The 20,508-nt window shown below is 41.8% G+C and overlaps 1 pseudogene; it reads right to left on the bottom strand.

Moving 5' to 3' along the window:
- Nucleotides 1–724: 724 nt before the first annotated feature.
- On the bottom strand, nt 725–5,796 carry LOC119307111 (annotated as a pseudogene).
- Between the last annotated feature and the right edge of the window lie 14,712 nt (nt 5,797–20,508).

Below are 20,508 nucleotides of genomic sequence, written 5' to 3'. Positions count from 1 at the left end.
GGTTGAAGAAGAAAGTTTCGCTGCCGGCTTGCTCTCGGTTCGTGAACCCTCATCTTGAGAAGGAGATGGAGGAGGAAACGAAGCTGACGGGTGCAAAGCAGAAGAAGGAGAAATCAAATCTGAGAGAAACAAGGTAAAAAGTAACAGGAAACATCGTGCTTCGGTGTCAGACACCGACTCCGAGTCCGAATCATCGACGAGTGGCTCTGAGTATTCTTCTGAAAGCGGCAGTTCAAGCGAGAGTTCGTTGGACTTGGAGGATAGGAAGCATCGATGCAAGGCGAAGCAGAAGAAAAGAAGGCACCAAAGGGACAACACCGTTTTCATCCTCCTCCACGGTATCGGAATCTGAGTCTAAACTTGATTCTGACGAGAAGGGCAAGAAGCGTGGTTACAAGCGCCGAGCTTCAAGAGCCAGAGAAAGCGACTAAGGACACTCCAAACTTTGAGAAACCAAGGAGCAAAAACAATCGATTGAGTTCAAAAAGAGAAGAAAATGGAGTAAGGCTACACAACATCTGTCATATTAGAGACAATTTATATCAGTATGTAAGGAAAGATTTATCGTCTACGTAGAATGTCTAGGAAATATTAGAGCTCACTCATATAAATTTGACAGCAAAATATATATCAACATGTTCTGTCCATATTATAACTGGCCAGCAACAGCTGCTATCTTAAGCAAAAAGAAAGAAATGAAGTTATGTAACATAACTGAAATTCGTTAGACAGACACCATTAGGCTGTATTCCTCACTTGCAAACTTAACTGTAACCATCTTCTTTATCTTTCTATTAAAACAAATATGCGACGAAATAGGGAAAACTACGAAGGGAAAACACTCCCAGAAAAGGGAGAAAAGGAAGAACAACACCTGCACATGAAAGAATACGTGGAAACAGGGAAGGGGCATGAGGTGGGTACAATGGACTAACTAATAACTACAACATGATTGAACATGTATCTGACCAGCGGGAATAGACCTATGAAAAATTCGTGACTTATAAACCAAGAAGATGAAAATAGTACTAAACCACGACAAGAATTATGGAACGGAGGAAGTATTAGCCAAAAGCATCTCAAAAAGTACCCCAATAGCGCTCCCCCAACTAATCCACCAAGTACCGGATTTTTAGGCGGGTTAAGTTTCATTTGCCTCATTCCAAGCCGTCGATGAGCTCCGCCTCGCTGTTCGTGCAGCATTCCACCACCACCATGTGCTTCGCCTTGTTTTCCGCACAACGCTGTGCCGCAGGAGCAGATTCAGCTGGCGGCTGGAGTGAATAAAGTAAACCATGGCCACTGATGTTCTGCTCGCCTCATGTGAATCCCTTGGTGCAAATGACATGATGATGATGCCCCTCTTAAGAAGAAGCACCAATTCATTATGCCTCCTCCAGCAACATCACCAAATCTGAGCCTGCCTAACAATAATCATGAAAAATACATATGTGAATCGCACGCATAAAGGAAGCAGTGGTAGACGTACCATATTTTTTGCATAAAGTCCATGCATGTGAAACTAATACGAAACACAACGAACAATTTCATAAATTATTAACCATGAGCCTCTATGCCTACAAAGGTAAATTCTGAAACATCATTCTGGTCAGATCCAACGAAGGTAAATTTTTAGAAAGAATCTAAATCAATGCCCAAGACTGGTACTTCGGATTCAGTTAATATATCAGCAAATTGTAGAATATTAGATATTCATGTGGGCAAACCAGGACACATATTCTTGACATGTACTCAATTATTTTTTGGGCATCAGAACATGGCCAATCCAAGTGGCGAAATATATAGTACTCCCTCCGTCCCATAATATAAGATACTATTATAACCGATAAGTAATTACGTTACTACAACCAATATGTGAGTATATTGGTTGTAATAGTATCTTATATTATGGGACAGAGGGAGCAACTTCTAATCAACAGTCGCACCAAAGCCCATTAGAAAAGGCACCCCTCAAAACAATACTTGAGCTGCCACCATATGGCACAAGAAGCTCGCAAATAAGCCAATTAGATTCTGTAGCAGCTGCACCCTGTGCGGGTTTCAGCAGCATACTTGTCACAGAGAAGTCCAGAATTGGATGATGTTACTACAGTAGTTGCATGATGTTTGTACTGTTATTTGAGATGAATACAGGTTCAGCAAAAAATGTATATACAATGCCTTCTTATTGTTTCAAGGACATACATTAGATAATTCTTTCTTGTGGGAGCAAGTAAAACCACATCAATTAAATTACCAGTATAAGGCAGCTACTTTTTGGTGGCCATTCACTCATTCTGCCTGTCTCCTTTCGTCGTCCCTGATTTTTGCAAGTTCCTCACGAAGTTCTTCCTTCCTCTTCATTTCTTTCTTTCTTTCTTTCTTTTGCAGCAGCCTCTTCCCACTCCTTGTCATCCTTAAACATGCCATCTTCATGGAGTCTGCTGAGATGGATTTCCATTTCGTTGTTAGGGTGCAAGTCAGTTGCTTTTTCAATGGAAGACTCTAGAGCCTCCACCCAGCCTGGAGCTGCTCCGTTACAATCAATTTCGACCTGGAAGTGTGCAAGGCCTGAAAAATGCTCGATACCCAAGTCTGCAAAAAAATTGGATGTCACCTCCATTGGGTTCAGTTCAAGATGGAACTGTCGGAGTGCTGGCATGGCATCTGTTGCGAATGTTAGCTGCAGTCTATCTATTGCCTCCACTTTGGAATACCACCTGTCTGTCATGTATGTGAAGTGGAACACCTTTAGTAGCTTGAATCCATTAGTACCGATGTTCAGCTTCTCTTTGATCGATATTCGTATCGCTAGCTCAAGATGGGCTAGAAAAGGCATGCCCATAAGGAGATGGAGACCCTCCTTATCAAATTCCTCGACCGCTATGCATAGTTTCACAAGATTTTTGAGGGAGGCCATTCCCTTGGTAACTGTTTTAATAGCTGGCCCAATTGTAAGATCGTGGAGGTATGGATAGGTGCAGCATGGGTCCCAGAATAGACGATTGCACAGGTCTCCACCAATGCTAAGATATCGAAGGTTGCATTTGCCCAACTCACTTAAAGATGACACCAAAAGTTCCACCAATCTTTCTCTTGTTGCATAATCCATGATAAGTTTTTCATTGAGATTGAGATTGAGATGTATATCCACTCTTCTCAATTTTGTTAGATGCCCAAGCTCTTCCGCAAATCTCAGTGGGTTGTCACTGTTCCAGATATTTAACTTCTCCAACTCCTCCAAGGCTTGCATACTCCCAAACTCACTTGCAGGCAACTCTGTTCGACGGCTGACAAGTAGGCGCACCAATTTTTGCAACTGCACCACAGTTGACGGCAGTCTTGGAAGATAATAACATCCTCTCACATCAAGAGTCTCTAAGTGCTGCAGCTTTCCGATTTCCCCAGGAAGCTCTGTAATTTTAAAACTGCTAAGTCGCAAATACCTAAGCTGACATGAACTTCCTATATTTTTTACATGCTTGTTTTCCAACCATTCACATCCTACGAGATCTAACACCCGCAAAGCATGAAAGTCCACGAGGTGGCATATCTGCTTAACTTGCCCAAACATAGACAGTGAGCGAACATGTAACTTGGTTTCTGTGATTGCACGGACCGCCTCATCCTGCTCTTTGGCACTAGATTGCATTGACAGACGACGAATCTTGCTTGAAAATGAATTGCAAATACGTCCATTTAAAACGGTAGCAAAGTTCTCTTCATCAGATAAAGATATGACGAGATCAAGCACCATATCATGGACCCGACAACGTTTCACGGAACCATCATACCCAACATCAACTGGCTGAATCATATTCCTATTAACAAGTTCATTGAAACAATTCTCCGCTACTTGATCCAAACGTCCCCATTGTGTAGCAATGAATCCTTCGGCCATCCATTTCCATTTCAATTCTTCACATTCAATTTCATAGTCCTCTGGATATATATACAAGTACAATAAACAAGTCTTCAGGTGGCGCGGAAGATCCAAATAACTAAGTAACAATATTTGTCTCATCCCTTTGAAGGTCTCATTGTTATCAAGCGAAGAACCAGTACCAATGGTATCTTGCAGTCTCTCCCATTCACCGATGTTATGTGTCTTATTGGCAAGCAAACTTGCAAATGTAATTATAGCCAATGGCACACCACCGCATTTTTTTAAGATCCTAGTAGAAACTTCTTCCAGTTCTGCGGGACAGGGATCATCTGAGCTGAAAATTCTCTTAAAGAACAATCTTCGAGAACCAACATCATCTAGAGGTTCCATTTGGTAGGGTAGACCACCGGATCTGGAACAGCACAAATTAGCTACACCAGTGATGCGTGTAGTAGCAATTATTCTGCTGCCGTTATTATTCTCGGGAAATGCTGCCTTGACCAATTTCCAATCGTGTTCTTTCCATATGTCATCAATAACAATGAAGTACCTACATTGAATATTGTGCATTGTTAAGCATTTTCCTGCGATTACTTGCACCAGCAAATATTTTTATATATCCAACCAAATACGCAAGTGTTTCCTACTTAATGTTCCAGTAATTTCTTTTGGCACCAATCAAACTATTGGAAATAGTTAAGGTTAAACATACTCCATATTCCCCGGTCAAAGCTAGCCATTTAAAATAAATTAAATTTTCCCAGTCTAAGTATAGGAAATAATTAAGCTAGACATTCAAATAAATCGATTCTTTCCGGCCTAAGCATAAGAAATAATTAATGTTAACTGTTAAGTATGGAAAAAACAAAACAATGTACAAGTACCTCTGTCCGGTCAAGATTTGTGTGGTTTTACGGATAAGTTGCTGTATGTCTGAACCCTCTGGCTGACATTCTCTAGACTCATCAATTTGAGACAAGATATCCTTGAGGAACTTCTCCAGATCAAGAGCGCGTGACACTGACACGGAAGCTCGGCAACGGAAGTGTCTCCCAATCTTGCGATAGACCTCCATTGCAAGGGTCGACTTCCCCAACCCTCCAGGCCCGACAATCGGCACCACTTTCAGCTCCATACTCTGATCCATCAGCAATGCAGAAATGTGCTTCACTGGGGCGTCCATGGCCACCAAGCCCCTGACCTCCTCGTGGAGCGCGGTCATCCGGGGATCTATTTCAACTCGCCTCGTTGCACTGTAATAAGCCTCATCAAGCTTGTATCTGTATCATTTTCCACACACACACACAGAGAAAAAAGAACTTATTGGTCTGAACGTCTTGCAGAGATAACGAAAGATTGCACTGTACCTGTCATGCAGCTCGGTCTCCTGCAAGACCCGAGCTTTGAGGTCTCTGATGAGGGTCGCGATGTCATGGCGCGCCCAAATCGTCTTGAGCCGGCGCGCGGTCGTCCTCATGAACCCTCGCCTGGCGTCGCCGGTGCCAAGCCGGTCCATGAAACGGTCGATGCAGTCCTCCATCTCGTAGCTGAGGTCGCGCAAGCTGTCTCTCCGCTTCTTGGCCAGGTCGTCGAGCTTGTCCATGTCCGCCAGTATGTCCAGATAGGCTCGCATCCTGCCAAGCTCGCGCTCCAGGAACTGGATCTCCTTGCGGACGCCCTTGAGAAGCTTGTACTCGTGGGTGAGCAAGGCGGAGAGCTTGCCGAGGAGGGAGCTCATCGCCCCCGTCCCCGCGCTGACCCCCGCCATCGCGAGATCTTTGCGCCGCCGAATCTGGAGGGGGAGGTGAGGATGGTGGCGGCTGGCGGCGCTGATTATGGAGGGGGCGGCTGGGGAGGTCGAGTGAGGGGGAGAGGGGAACGCCCGAGAGATGAGCCGAGAGAGAGTTGACTTGCAACAGCCACAACGCTATACGCCATTCTTTTTGTTTCTTTTACGGTTTTTGCTGAGGCACATCTATACTCCGAGGCTTCATCCGTTTCAGTGAATACTCAAAATTCAACTTTGAGTTTTGTACTTAGAAACTATGCTACCATTTAAAACTTCTTTTCAACATGATTCAACTAGAAATGCTTTATACCATATGGCTCATAATTGGTTGGTCTAATTCTCTATAACACTATGCCCCTAATTTTAAAGGGCCCATGTTCAATTAAGGTCTTCAATTAGAATTGGATCACTCAATTTTTACTAGGTCAATAATATCTCAAAGCTCACTCATTCGAATTTTTTATACTATACACTATTCTTCTCAATTTTTAAGGTCTCATAATTAATTAAGGTATTCAATTTAGAATTGGGTCACCCAATTTTGATCGGGTCAATAATTTCTGAATGAGCTTTTCCTTTTAATTCTTTTAATTCCCCATGTTTCCTAATTTGAAAGCCCTTTCATACAATTGAGGTACTTGATTTTGGATTTGGTATATGATTTGACCGGGCCAATGATTTTTAAATCAATCAGAAGCAACCGCCTATAAAAGCACACCGTTTGCGCGTACCCTCCAAACTTCTAGAAAAAAATAAGCACCACCACGTGATACTGTAGCACCAATATAGTACATGCATCCGCCAACATAAAAGTTTTTCCACATAAATATACGTTGGTTAGCAGATAACACCAAACCACACCACGAAAGGCCCATCAAATCACCGCATTATAAATAGAAAAATAAAAACACTCCATCATCTACTCCACTGGCCAAACTAAATATTTCATCAATTCCAAAATATAAGGGGTGTTAGATTTTTGGAAACTCGAATTTCTTTAACTTTGAGAAAGTTCACATCAAAAAATATTGATATCCACAATATTAAACAAAAAAGTATGAAAATTTATTTCGTGATGAATCTAATCATACCGATTTGATATTATGGATTTTTATATATTTCTCTACAAATTTGATCAAACTAAAAGGTTTGACATTTCAAAAAAGTAATATACCTTATATTTTGAAACAGAGTGAGTAATTTTTTTTAAGAAACCCAACAATACCAATGGTGCAGCAAAGCACATCCAACCCTTCTAGCTTATGATCAAAGTTGAATTTTAAGATGCGTGCACCCTTTATTCATTGGAATGGACGGAGTATGATCGCCTACAAAATTATTGATTGTTAGATAGGGGTTTAACACTCTTGTGTCAGAGTGCATGATACTTTCTCGTGTTGCTAGAGAAATTATTTGCATTATATTTTGAATATATTAAGTTGTATGAACCATAAATATTCAGATTAATATTAAGTACTAAGTAATGTCTCTGTTCATTAACATAGTACATTTTAGCAGTTCAATTTATTGCCAAAATGTCCTAACTAATAACTTCAACATGTTTACATAGTACTAAGTAATATTAAGTACTAAGTACTATCTCTCTTCACATAGTACATTTTAGCCCCTTCTTTTAACTTAACAGTCAACTCCGTTTATGTTGACTTTTAGTGCCATGTGGACCTGATCAGCGGGCCCAACATGTCAGAAATTGGATTAATTTGTCATAAATTAGTCATAACTGTTTATTGAGAAAATTAGTAAGAAAACTGGTAGATTTTTGGGGCACCCAAGAAATGTGGTGGCAAATCCAAAAGTAAACTTAAAATGTGGTGGTTTTTTGCAATTTACTCTTTTTAGCCAGACACAAGTAGCATGTATTCCTCAGTGGCAAAAATAAATGTGATCATCTTCTTTATCTTTCTATTAAAAAATATGTGACAAAATAGGAAAATCTACTAAGGGAAAAACACTAACAAACAAGGGGGAAAGGAAGAACAAACACTAGCACATGAAAGGACAAGTAGAAACAAGGGGCATGAAGTGGGTACAATGGACTAACTAATAACTTCAATATGGTTGAACATGTATCTGACAACATTGAGTCCAGGAATGATGTCACGAATCTCCTTCGGGCTCAAGGAGACCCAGCTGTTATTTTTTATTGAGAAGACACATGATTGCACAACTTTGATGTCGTCGTTACGATAGTGTAGCAGGCACACACATATAACCCTGAAATTCGACATGTTGAAGCTCCTGCTCACCGGACGGATGTTGTTTCTGCCCCCGGTGACAATGAGAACCAAGGTGTGTTTCTTTGGGGTTATTGATCAACTTTCATACTTCCTAATTAATTTTTGGGCTTGAATCTTTACTTCCATCATTTTAGCAGGTTCTTTGACCCCCGCTGCCAACATGGATCCCGCTGACTAGACGACCGACATCCAGAGCAAGATCCCCGTCGACATGATGAAGCTGTCTTCGGCGCTGAAATTTTCAGGTATGTCAAAGTTCAGCCAATTGCTTTTCTCTCCTTCTCTGTTTTGTTTTGATCTTGGCAGCAGTAGAAGAAATATGAATTTGGTGAGCAGCAGACTGTGAATCTTTAGGACCAAGCGTGCTTCTTTCAGTTTCTGATCAAATTTTGGATTTCTTGATTGATTAGTGTGCATGCATCTTTACTGTCGTTGTTGTTTTGCAGGTTCCTTAAACACCGTCGCCGCCATTGATCCCGCTCACCGGACGGCTGACATCCAGAGCAAGACCCCCAGTGACATGATCAACCTGTCTTCGGCATCGAAATCTTCAGGTATGTCAAAGTTCAGCCAATTGCATTGCTCTCCTTCTCTGTTTTGTTCTGATCATGGCGGCAGTCCAAGAACTATGCATTCGGCGAGGAATAGACCATGAGTTTCTTTGGGTTTTTGATTAAGTTTCAGAGTTCTTGATTGTACGAATCTTGACTGTTGTTGCTGTTTAGCAGGTTCTTTGACCACCGCCACTGCCATTAGTGAAAGCAGTTCCCCCTCAAATTTGTCTCTGTGTGGGGGCACAACTTCGACAAAACCATGATTGATATTCAGATGCTAATGACTAGCCCGGAAAATCTTTTGATTGGCATGGATGCAAAGTTCTGTGTTCAAGATGGCCCATGGCGCCAATGGACTGAGCTACAGTCTTCGGAAGTGGGATATTCCGACATGCGTCTTGTGTCGACAACGGGGATCTAATTCAAGTGGGCTTTGTTATAGCCAAGAATTGGAGCTTCCAGCAGCTAGTGATATATGAATTAAACTTATGTTTGATTCCACAATAAGGCGAAGCGATAGCAATAACGTCAAAATTTTGGAGCACGCTGAATTCAAATTTGATGACCTTTTTGGCACAGGGATAGCACTTGAATCATTCATCCAGGGGCTTCTTGGTTCCGGTCTTCTCCACCACTACAGTATCAAGGTTTTGCTGATTTCAGTTATCTAATCAGGGGGCTGCAAGGCAGCAAAAAATGCCTGAAGATCCTCTTCAATTCCTCAGCTCTATCGCAAATGCTTTCCATCACAGCTACGACAAAATATAGTTGTTTACACTAAACTGTATTATTTGTTCATAAATCATTTATTAGAAATCAGAATCATAACTAGTTATATTATTGTAAGTTTAAACCATATTTTGTGATAAAATTTAATTTTTATCAATACATTTCGTCTTCAAAAACATGTTAAACAAAATTAATCCACTTGACCGTGAGAAAATAAGAAATGATGGATGCCATGTGTTTTTATGTTATTTCTGACACTTGCATTATATGCATATGTTTCGTTTATTCTTAAATATTTCAGTAGAGTTCTCTTATATATATATAAGGTAAAATAGATGGGGCACCTAGGTGCCTGGGCACCTTGTTAGTTTTGGAAACTGTGATATATTTAATTTGTTTTCTATATATATATATATATATATATATATACTATATATTGATAAAGGTCTTTTATAATTATAATTAGATCTAGGCAAATAAAAAATTCTAGAATAGATAAGATGTTTACGAGAAGCTTGTCACGTAATCACGGCATATTGCTTTTTCTTTTTTTTCATGCTTTTTTTGAAAAAGGAGGTTGAAACCCACACCTCTGCATCCAAAGGATGCATAAAACCATTTTTATTAAATTATTCAATAAAGGTCTGGAAAAAAACATACATCAAACAATCTAAAGCCAGCAAACAACATCTACAAACTTGATGATGGGAGATGCCATCACAATGCCCCACCAGCAAGATCCGGGGGCATCATTGAGCCGCCCGCATGGAGGATCGAGAGATCTCAAAAGGTCTAGCAGACCCTAAGCGTGCACCGCTTTTACACGCTTCAGAACTACCACCACCACCGCACCATCGATTCTGCTTGTCAGCGCCAGAATAGCTGTCGACACTTTCATGGCGCCAAACAACACCACAACTATATGCTCTTCCATAATGACATATCCGCCGTCGAGACTCTGCTACACCATGCCGCCGAGACCCGTCACCATAGACATGGTAGAAACGACGCCATTCTACATGTGGACCCCTTTAGCCAACAGTTGTTCAAAAGGTGGTGGCCCGGGGAGGGTGTGCAGTGCTAGAGGCCACCATCGTCAGGTCCACAAGACCAAGATCAAGGGTTTCCCCCAAGAGCAGACGACCCTTCCGTACGAGTCTAAGCAGTGTTCCAACACAGATACACCTTCAAGATCACACGGTAGATCTGAGCTTCGTAGCAGTGCCTTCAAGGAGGCAGACAACACTGCACGCTACCACTGTCCTGTCCAGCAAACCAAACCTGAGGTTTCCCTCGGAGCTTGATGGGACCACCATCGTGACGATGCCCTCAACGCCCGCAGACGTCACCACATCCTTCGCGTTGGCCAATCCAGACAAAAGCGGTAGTTCCTCGGACTTGAGGAATGGAAGCGACGATGCAAAACAAAGCAGGATAAGAAGGTACCGAAGGGACAACACGTCGTCCTCCGAGTAAAAATCGCAGCAACAGAAGCCAAGCTTGAAAAAACAGAGAAGGCACCGAGGGATCCAAAAACAACCACTTTCAGGGAAACACATTCCCTTAGCACACCAACTCTTCTCCTCGACATGGACTCACATCAAGTCTTTACACATGGAAGCGCATGGTGTTCTTCTGCACAAACGGTACTTGTATTCCAGTTGTTGTGTACAGTTTCAAGAGCTATCACACAAAGTGGATATACAATTTTGATACATTATAAGCAGGGTTCCTAATTCTTGTGGACGATACCATGTTGAATTACTCGGCAAGAAGAATAACATATAATTTAATTGACCCGTAAAGCTTAGATCAGATGGATGCTCCACTTGACTGGGTGGTGGGTGGGTGCATGTGTTACACCATCGCCGGGTAGAGATGTTTGCTCAAAGGAACTCTCAGATTCCTTGTTCACCACTTCAACTTGTCCCATTATCTGAAATAAGAGAAACATAAAGTACAAATGTTAACCCACAAAAAAAAAGTACAAATGTTTTCCCATTCGTATTGCCAATATTATACTACCTTCAAAATTACTTGTCGCTCAAATAGATGTAGTTAGGTTGTTTCGATTATGATCTAGCAAACATCCCTGAGATATTTTAACACAAGAACTATGTGTACAAAATGCACCAGAAAAACGACTCTGTATAGATGAGAAAGTATGAGAAAAAACCGGTGATACTTATCGTACAGGGAGACCACATCAAGATTTTTTTTTTTTTTTGCTTTTATACATGTTGACCTATCAAAGTTGGCATAATGCACAAAATACATCCGATTCACAAAAGTCCGTGCAGGAGTCTGTCTCTCTTTGTTCATAAATAAAAGTTATTTTGAATATTTCAATATGAACTACATATGAATTGGAATGAGTAAAGAAACACTCTAAGACATGTCAATATACATTTGATTCACATATAAAAAGTTAAAACACCTTATATTTGTGAAACGATGGGAGTAGCCATGGAGGCGATGCATGATTAAAATGTCATTTGCCCAACTTTGCATAGAATCCATGTAAAACGGTATATCTTTACATGGTAGGGTCGGAGAAGTACTTTTGAGTTACTTTATCCATGGCAGTAGCTTCTCTATACAATTCCAGCGCTTCCTCCATGGTCTTGGCCTCTGATAAAAGCGGCAATCTATTCTTAGGGTGAGGGTGAGTAGCTAGTAGGGTGCCCAATATATTATATCACTAAGTTCTCTAGGATTGGAGGCCTCACAATCAATTGAAGTCTTCAATTAGAATTGGTCACCCAATTTTGACCGGGTCAACAATTTATCAAAACTCTTTTTATTCATTTTTTAATACAAATACACTATACTTCCTAATTTTTAAAGCTGCGAATGAATTGATGCTTCAATTTAGGATCGGGTCACCCGATTTTGACCGGGTCAACAATTTCTCAAGGAGCTCTCCCATTTAATTATTTTAATTCTCTGTGTCCCTAATTTTAAAGCTCTTTCATTCGATTGAGCTATTCAACTTTGGATTTTTTTACAATTTTAATCGGGCCAACAATTTTTCAAATCAATCAGCAGCAACCGGCCTATAAAAACATATCAACCCCTCGCGGACTCACATCACCCAGAAAAAAGTGTCACCATGTGATGCTATAGCATAAATATAGTACATGCAACCACCGATGCAAAAATTTCCCCCATAAATATGGGTTAATTAGCGGATAACGCAGAATCACGCCGCGAAAGGCCCACCAAATAACCTCATTATAAATAAAATAAAACACACTTCATCATCTCCAACACCGGCCAAACTAAATACTCCATCAATATCAAAATATAAGGGGTATTAGTTTTTGGAAAGTCAAATTTCTTTAACTTTGACCAAGTTTAGAGCCAAAAAATACCGACATCCACAATATTAAACAAAAATACATGAAAATTCATTTCATAATGAATCTAATAATACCAATTTGATATTATGAATTTTGGTATATTTCTCTACAAATTTGAAGAAACTTAAACAAGTTTTACTTTTCAAAAATAATAATACACCATATATTTTGAAATAGACTGAGTAAAGAAATTTAAGAATTCCAACAACATCAATGGCGCAGCAAAGCCCGCCCAACCCTTCTAGTATATCACTAAGCTCTCTAGGATCAGAGGCCTCACAATCATTGAGGTATTCAATTGGAATTAGTCACCCAAATTTGACCGGGTCAACAATTTCTCAAAACTCTCTCATTCAACTTTTTTATACAATACATTATGCTTTCTAATTTTTAAAGCCTCGCAATTAATTAAGGCTTCAATTCAGAATCGGGTCACCAGATTTTGACCAGGTTAACAATTTGTCAAGGAGCTCTCCAGTTTAATTATTTTAATTCACTATGTTCCCTGATATAAAATCTATTTCATTTGATTGAGGTATTCAATTTTGAATTTGATGTAACATTTTGATAAAAGCATATCAACCCCTCACGCACTCTTGTCAGCGAGAAAAAAGCGCCATCGTATGATAGTATAGGACGTATATAGTACATGCAACCACCGATGCAAAAATTGCCCCACATAATTATGGGTTAATTAGCGGATAACGTAGAATCACACCGCGAAAGGCCCACCAATGAACCGCATTATAAATAAACAGAAAACACACTTCATCATCTCCCCACTGGCTAAACTAAATATTCTATCAGTGCCAAAATATAAGGGGTATTAGTTTTTTTGGAAAATCAAATTTCTTTAACTTTGACCAAGTTTAGAGCCAACAATATTGACATCCACAATATTAAACAAAAATATATGAAAATTCATTTCATGATGAATCTAATAACACCGATTTGATATAATGAATTTTTGATATATTTTCTCTACAAATTTGATCAAACTTAAAAAACTTTTACTTTTCAAAAAAATACTATATATTTTAAAATAGAGTGAGTAAAGTAATTTAAGAATCCCAACAACATCAACGGTGTAGCAAAGCGCGCCCAACCATTTTAGTACAGAATCATCTTCGTATGAATTAGCTTGCTCCTGAGCGACCGCAAGGGCATGGTGTGGATGGAACCCAGCGGCACCGAGTAGCTAGATTCCAATGAGGTCCGCCTCTACCTCCATCCTACATACATAGGCCTCTACCTTCGTCGAACCTCATGTCCAAAAAAAATGAACCCTAGCCCACGGGAAGGAAATAACTTATGATAAACTCCATGTCTATGCCGCTCATGTCGATATCCTCATCCGTGCGCGCGTGCGCGCACACGCACACACACACACACACACACACATACATACACACACACACACACACACACACACACGCACACACACACACACACACACACGCACGCATGCACGCACGCACGCACAGAGTGTGCGATGGCTTGAATTGTTTTGACCAGGGGTCGGGCCCAATTTTTTTGAAATCATGAATATTTTTTTGAATTTCCCAACATTTTTTAAATTCATGATTTTTTTTATTAAACTGTGCACATTTTTTACGAATTCATGAATATTTGTTTTAAATTTTTATCATTTTTTGGAACTCATGAATAATTTTGTTGTGTTATCAAACATTTAGAAAATTCACAGACATTTTTTTATTTTGACGAACATTTTTTGAAATGCATGAACATTTATCAAATTCATGAATATGTTTTGAATCAGTGAACATTTTTTGAAGCGATAAACATTTTTGAAATTTCGGACATATCTTCTTAAAATGCATGAACATTTTCTGAATTCATGAGCATTTGTACGGAATCACGAAATTCTTTTTGAATCCGCGAGCATTTAATGATGTCCAGAACAGTTTTCGAAATCATGAACATTTTTTGAATTTGCAAACATTTTACGATTTCACAAACCTTTTTCCAACATTCTTATTTTCTTCATTTTGAATCCTTTTTAAGATCCCTAATTAATTTGAAACCATGTCTAAAAGTAAAAAAATAAAAATAAGATAGAAAGAAAAGTAGAAAAACCAGAAACAAAAGACGACACTCAGAAAAAAGTAAAACAAAGAAAAACCGAAACGAACTGAAGAAAACAGATCTGCCTAATGGGCCGGCCTGCTCAGCGAAGAGAACGGGCGCTCACGCACCTGCATCATGGGCCGGCTCAAATAAACCGTGCTAGCACTGGTTTAGTTCGCTTGAACACTCGTTCAAAAAATTGGTGTTGGTTCGCTTCGTCTTGTATTTATCTCGTTCACTTGGTTTAGTCAGCTCCCTGTTGACCGGAGGTGGTTGACCAGTGAACTACAATCACGAGAGAAATTTATCGCTGGAGCTGCGGCCATTGCACCATTCTCTATTAGTTTAAGATATTAGTTTAGGGACTTAAAAAAGTCTCTATAAGTCCCATCTAAACTAAACAGGAGGGACTTATAGGGACTTAAAGTGGGCATCTGAAACTTATGAAATAAAGGCTCTCAAGGAGAGACTTATAGGGACTTATAGTTGTAATATGGTCTTCTAGTCCATGTTAAGTCCCAGGAACCAAACAGGTAGAGACTTTTTAAGGACTTGGGACTTATAAGTTGGGACTAAAAAAAGTCCTAAGACTTATAAACCAAACATGGCCTTAGTTTAGGGACTTTAAAAAGTCTCTATAAGTCTCATCTAAACCAAATAGGAGGGACTTATAGGGACTTAAAGTGGGCATCCGGGACTTATGAAATAAAGACTCTCAAGGAGAGACTTATAGGGACTTATAGTTGTAATATGATCTTCTAGTCCATGTTAAGTCCCAGGAACCAAACAGGTAGGGACTTTTTATGGACTTAGGACTTATAAGTTGGGACTAAAAAAAGTCCTAGGATTTATGAACCAAATAGGGCCTAAGTCACTGGAAACAAACACCCTCTTAAAGTGGGCATTTTGAACTTATGAAATAAGACTCTCAAGGAGAGTCTTATAGGGACTTATAGTTGTAATATGGTCTTAGAGACTTATAAGTCCCAGGAACCAAACAGGTAGGGACTTTTTAGGGACTTGGGACATATAAGTTGGGACTAAAAAAAGTCCTAGGACTTATGAATCAAACAGGGCCTAAGGCGTTGTTTGGATAGTGAAGATTAGCGATAGGATTATAGAAAATGGGTTTTTAGCCGATTTCTAAGAAAGCCCGTTTTACATCAGTTTTTACGAATAACCGGTTTATGAATAACTACGTTTGGTAAGGAAATTTGGAAAACTGGTCGGCCCAGTTCCTTGTTTGGATACCCACGACCACTAGCTGCTCATATTCCTATTCTCCTCCCGTGAGTGACTCACTTTCCCCAAATCGCACACCATGGCGTCATCCATCCAAGCTCGTACCGGCTATGACCGGGTAAAAAGTAACGCTAAGTTGGATGGGTCATGAACCAACGTATGTAGTTCTTGACCCCAACAGAATCGCCGAGGCACCTCTCACCGACAGATGGTCAGTTCACGCACGTTTTATCCAGCCCCCTGAATTCCCTAAAACCCTAACTGATCTGAGGGTGTGCTGAAGCAATGGAAAGGCTAAGACCACCCGCGGCCGCCCCTAAGAGCAGTGCCGGTGGTTCATGGGACTTCTCCTGGACTACGGCGCTCCGGCGATGACTGCTTCCACTACATCAACCACAAGTACCGCCCGCACAATGCAGGCAATAGTGTCATCTTTAATTTCTTGTAAGCACTCCTTAATTCATTTGTTAATGTTAATTAGGTGCACTAGTTGGTGATCAGTTTGATTCAATGTTCTCCCTAATGAGGAAACAGATCTAAGAATGGTATATGGGCTGATCTGATCATCCTAGTGCCCTAAGCATGTTAATTCTGATTAGGGAAAAGTTAAGCCTTGCCTATTATCTAATGGGCATGCTTTTGTTTATTTTGAGTGCTAATTGGATGGAAGTTTATGTCCTAATGCAATGATGTGGGCACTTAAAGAACTTGTTATGCCCAATCCCTTTTTTTATCTGAAAGTTCATATTTTAGGCATTTCTAATAATGATTAAGTCCCAGATTAGCCGATTTTTGCTTGCTAATGAACTAATGTCCGTGCGAACTGCCCACGTGCCCGTCGCGGGGGACCGTGTTGTTCCGTACCGGCCATAAGGACTTTAGTTGTGGACTCGGACACTCTCGCACTCGGATCCCTCCGTGGAGTCCTTGTGGAGACAACCGAAAAAGTCAAGGGTGGGCTCGTCGGGCTCGAGTGCCGCCACCTTCCTAGCCGTGGCTTGGAGGGCCATGAAGTGCCTGACCCAGCGCTGGAGATGAGCGCCCGGAGTGCTTGCGATGGCACCCAGCGGGAAGCAGAGGAGTCACTCGGTACAGAACCGGTAGCTGACCGAGAAGGACTCCGTACAATGATGCACGGAAGTGCGCTGCACTGCGGATCGATAGTGACTCCACGTCCAGCGAGGCTTTCTGAAGCTACGTCGAATTGTCGGCGATGAAGCTGAGCGCTCCAAATCGGATCTCACCGCCGAGAATCATGATGATGAAGAAGAATTCCACCTGTGCTGGATAATCGCTAGAGGTGCAGCCCCACAGTGGGTGCCAACTGTTGAGGCAACGAACCTGCCAATGAATACTAGGGGTATGAACTAAGGGCAGAGCCTAGCTACGCCACAAGTGTACCACTCATATTTTACGAGTTCGGGCCCCTCTTGGAGAGGTAAGAACCCTACGTCTCGTGCCCGGAGGCTTCTATTTTCTCTTGGGGTATAAGATTACAATGGATGTTGAACCCTTGCATCGGAACTGAGGAGAGACTTATATAGAGTGCGCCTCCCCCCATTAATGCACCGTTACAAGGGGAATGAAGGAGTATAACTACGGGCGTTACCGGTAACGACAGCTAAAACAACACTTGAAATATGAGATTAAGGCACCTGACCGTTGCGGTTCCCAAGTCACCTCTACGCCTCCATTGTCCGAGTGATGCTGGAGAGGCCGACTGGCGGATTTTCAAGGGTGCGCACCCGAATGCGCCTGTGGTCCAGGGACCTTCCAATGATGGTGCTGGACCCTAGGTGGGCTTTAGATGTCAGGTCCTTGACCCTACTAGTAGTAGGTGAGCCATCAATAGTAATCATCTTCTTTATCTTTCTATTAAAACAATATGCGACAAAATAGGGGAGCAATGATTAAAGGTTCTTCCCCTAGGGTTTTCCTAGGGTATCATATACCCGACCGTGACTAGAAGGAAAACACCATAGACGATTATGTGCTTTTTGTGGTACTATAGGCCATGCAACCCACTAAGGGCCTCTTTGGATTGAAGGATTTTCATAGGAATATTGGAGGATTCCAATCCATTGGATTTTTTTCCTAAAGAAGCCCTTTGGATCAAAGGAACCACACCTCCAAAATTCCTATGGATGCATTCCTACACCTCAATCCTATAGGAATTTCAACATCCACTATAACCTCTTTTTTACACTGATTCGCGTAGGATCGAGGCACTTTTCCTGTGTTTTTCCTGTGTTCCATCCAAATGACCATTCTTGTAGTTTTCCTCTATTTTGTAATCCTCTCTTTTGCACCTACAATCCCGTCAAATTCCTGTGTTTTTTGAATTCCTTTGTTTTCTAATCCTGTGATCCAAAGAAGCCCTAATTGCTGAAGCAATCACTAGTAGAAAAACGACTTTACGTGAGCCTCATTAGTCTCGGTTTGGAAACGGCCCGATACTAATGTGATCGTTAGTTCCGGTTCCAACGGCTACGGTACCGGGCATCATTATATTAGTCCTGGTTCCTATTCAACCTCTAGTACTGGTTTGTTACACGAATCAGGATTAAAAGAGTGGTGGCAGGCTGGTGTCAGGCTGGGCCCCCACCAGCACATTTAACCTCACCGTCGCCATATGGTACTCAGCTAGGTGCTCGTCCCCTTGCGCCGCCCCCAGCTCTTGTGAGGTGCCCCTCGTTCACGTACCCATGCATCGCAGCTCGCTGTCGCCGGAACCGTTGCAACTTGCAAGGATCCTTGTAGCGTCCCCATCGCTCGTCCTGCCAGCACGTGTCACCCCTCACCCGCCGTACCTCGCTAGTTAACCCTCGGTGGAGGCCCAAAAACATACTCCGCGATCACTTCGCCTAGTGTTACACTGGACAAACCACACTCAACATATATCTTTGCCGAGTGTTCTTTCACGGACAGCCGACAAAGATTTTGCCGTGTGGTTTTCATGACATTCAGTAAAAATCTATTAAGGCTATGCTTGGATTTGTCGTTTTGCTTAGCAATTCAAAACAATGCACTCCTCCAGTTGTCGTTTCCCTTTCAGTGGGAAATCACTACTAGCCTGATAAGTTACACCTGTAGATAAAATACATGCGTATTTGAATACACTGATGCCAAGCGTGACCTAAGGGGGAGCTAAATGATGGCAAATATGGAGGCCTTGCTGAGTGTAAACACTCGGCAAACCGCTAGTGAGCACAACATAGGCACGCACAACTCATGCCAGGCCACTTCGCCTCCCGGACCACCCCGACAGGCCGGCGACCTTCTCTGACCTGGCTCGAGCTTCAGCATATGACCAATGGCAAAGTATAATTACAATTTCAGATTACTAAACCACTTTAAATGTTTCTACAAGTGGGCGGAGTCAAATACAGTTACGTGCACACATGTGTAGCACCATATCACATGTCACCCCAGTCTATCCCCAATCCGGTTATCGAACAGTGATTAAGGGTTTTTTAGAGGAAAAGGGACCGGGATCCCCGGCTCCATTATATAGAATAACGAAACCATATTTTCAGGTCGGACAAGAGTAGCTGCAAAGCTAAAGAGCAATTATTCCTAGGAGCGCTAGCCTATTACAAGACATAGCAAACTGGGTGTTTCTAAAACATTTAAGCGTTATTACAAAACCCAAACCGAAATAGGAACAACAGTTTTCTGCAGCAAAACATACGGGGCACCCCATTTCTTCAAGAGGCCAGCTAGATTGGGTCATCCCGAGGGTTGAATCCATTCGCAACACGGGGCCAGAATGGCTGTTCACCCTCCTTGAGCCTTTGGACGAGACGATGCGTATGATCGTACTGATGATAATGTGGAGGACTTGGCATGTGCAGAATGAGTTCATGCATGAAAAACGGCCACCTCCAACTGAGTCCTCTCGGCGGTTTCTACATGGATATATCAGCTCTTTATTGTGCCTCAAGCAGTACCCCAATGGTGATGTTGTGAAGGGGAAAATGGTGATCAATGCTGCGCCACCAGCACATACAGCCAGCGCCCTAGCTAAAGAGGAGCTGAGCTGGGTCGCTCCTGCTACAGGATGGACCAAGTTGAATACGGACGGAAGCTTCATACCGGCTACAGGTATGGCAGGAGGTGGGATGATCCTCCGGGACACTCAGGGAAACATCATATTTAGCGCTTGCCGTGAACTCCATACATGTGGTAACGCGCTGGGCGCCGAGCTCGCGGCGTGTAGGGAGGGGCTGGAGCTAGCCCTCCACCGGACGATGCTGCTAATTTCGGTAGAACTAGATAGTTCTGAGGCAGTGTCGCTGATCATTGCAAATTCCGATGATAGATCAGTATATCGCTTCGTGATCTAGGAGATTAAAAGCTTGGCCTCAACTGAGGATAGGGAGATTTCTTTTACTCTTTGTCGTTGTTCGGAGAATAAGGTTAGCCATGAACTTGCTGCTTATGGCCTAGTATCCTCCGAACCGCAGTGTGGTTGTACTCGGGGTTAGACTTTATTGTAAACTTGGTTGTGGCTGAGAGGACCCCGTGAGTAATGAAAATCTCCTTTACCGCCGCAAAAAAAAGAGGCCAGCTCAAGGGAGCTGATCGCCCTCCGGACTTT

The sequence above is a fragment of the Triticum dicoccoides genome, chromosome 5B (genome assembly GCF_002162155.2).
Source record: "Triticum dicoccoides isolate Atlit2015 ecotype Zavitan chromosome 5B, WEW_v2.0, whole genome shotgun sequence".
Taxonomy (NCBI): Eukaryota; Viridiplantae; Streptophyta; class Magnoliopsida; order Poales; family Poaceae; genus Triticum; species Triticum dicoccoides.
Note: the sequence above shows the minus strand (reverse complement) of the source record. Positions and strands in the feature narration are given on the sequence as shown.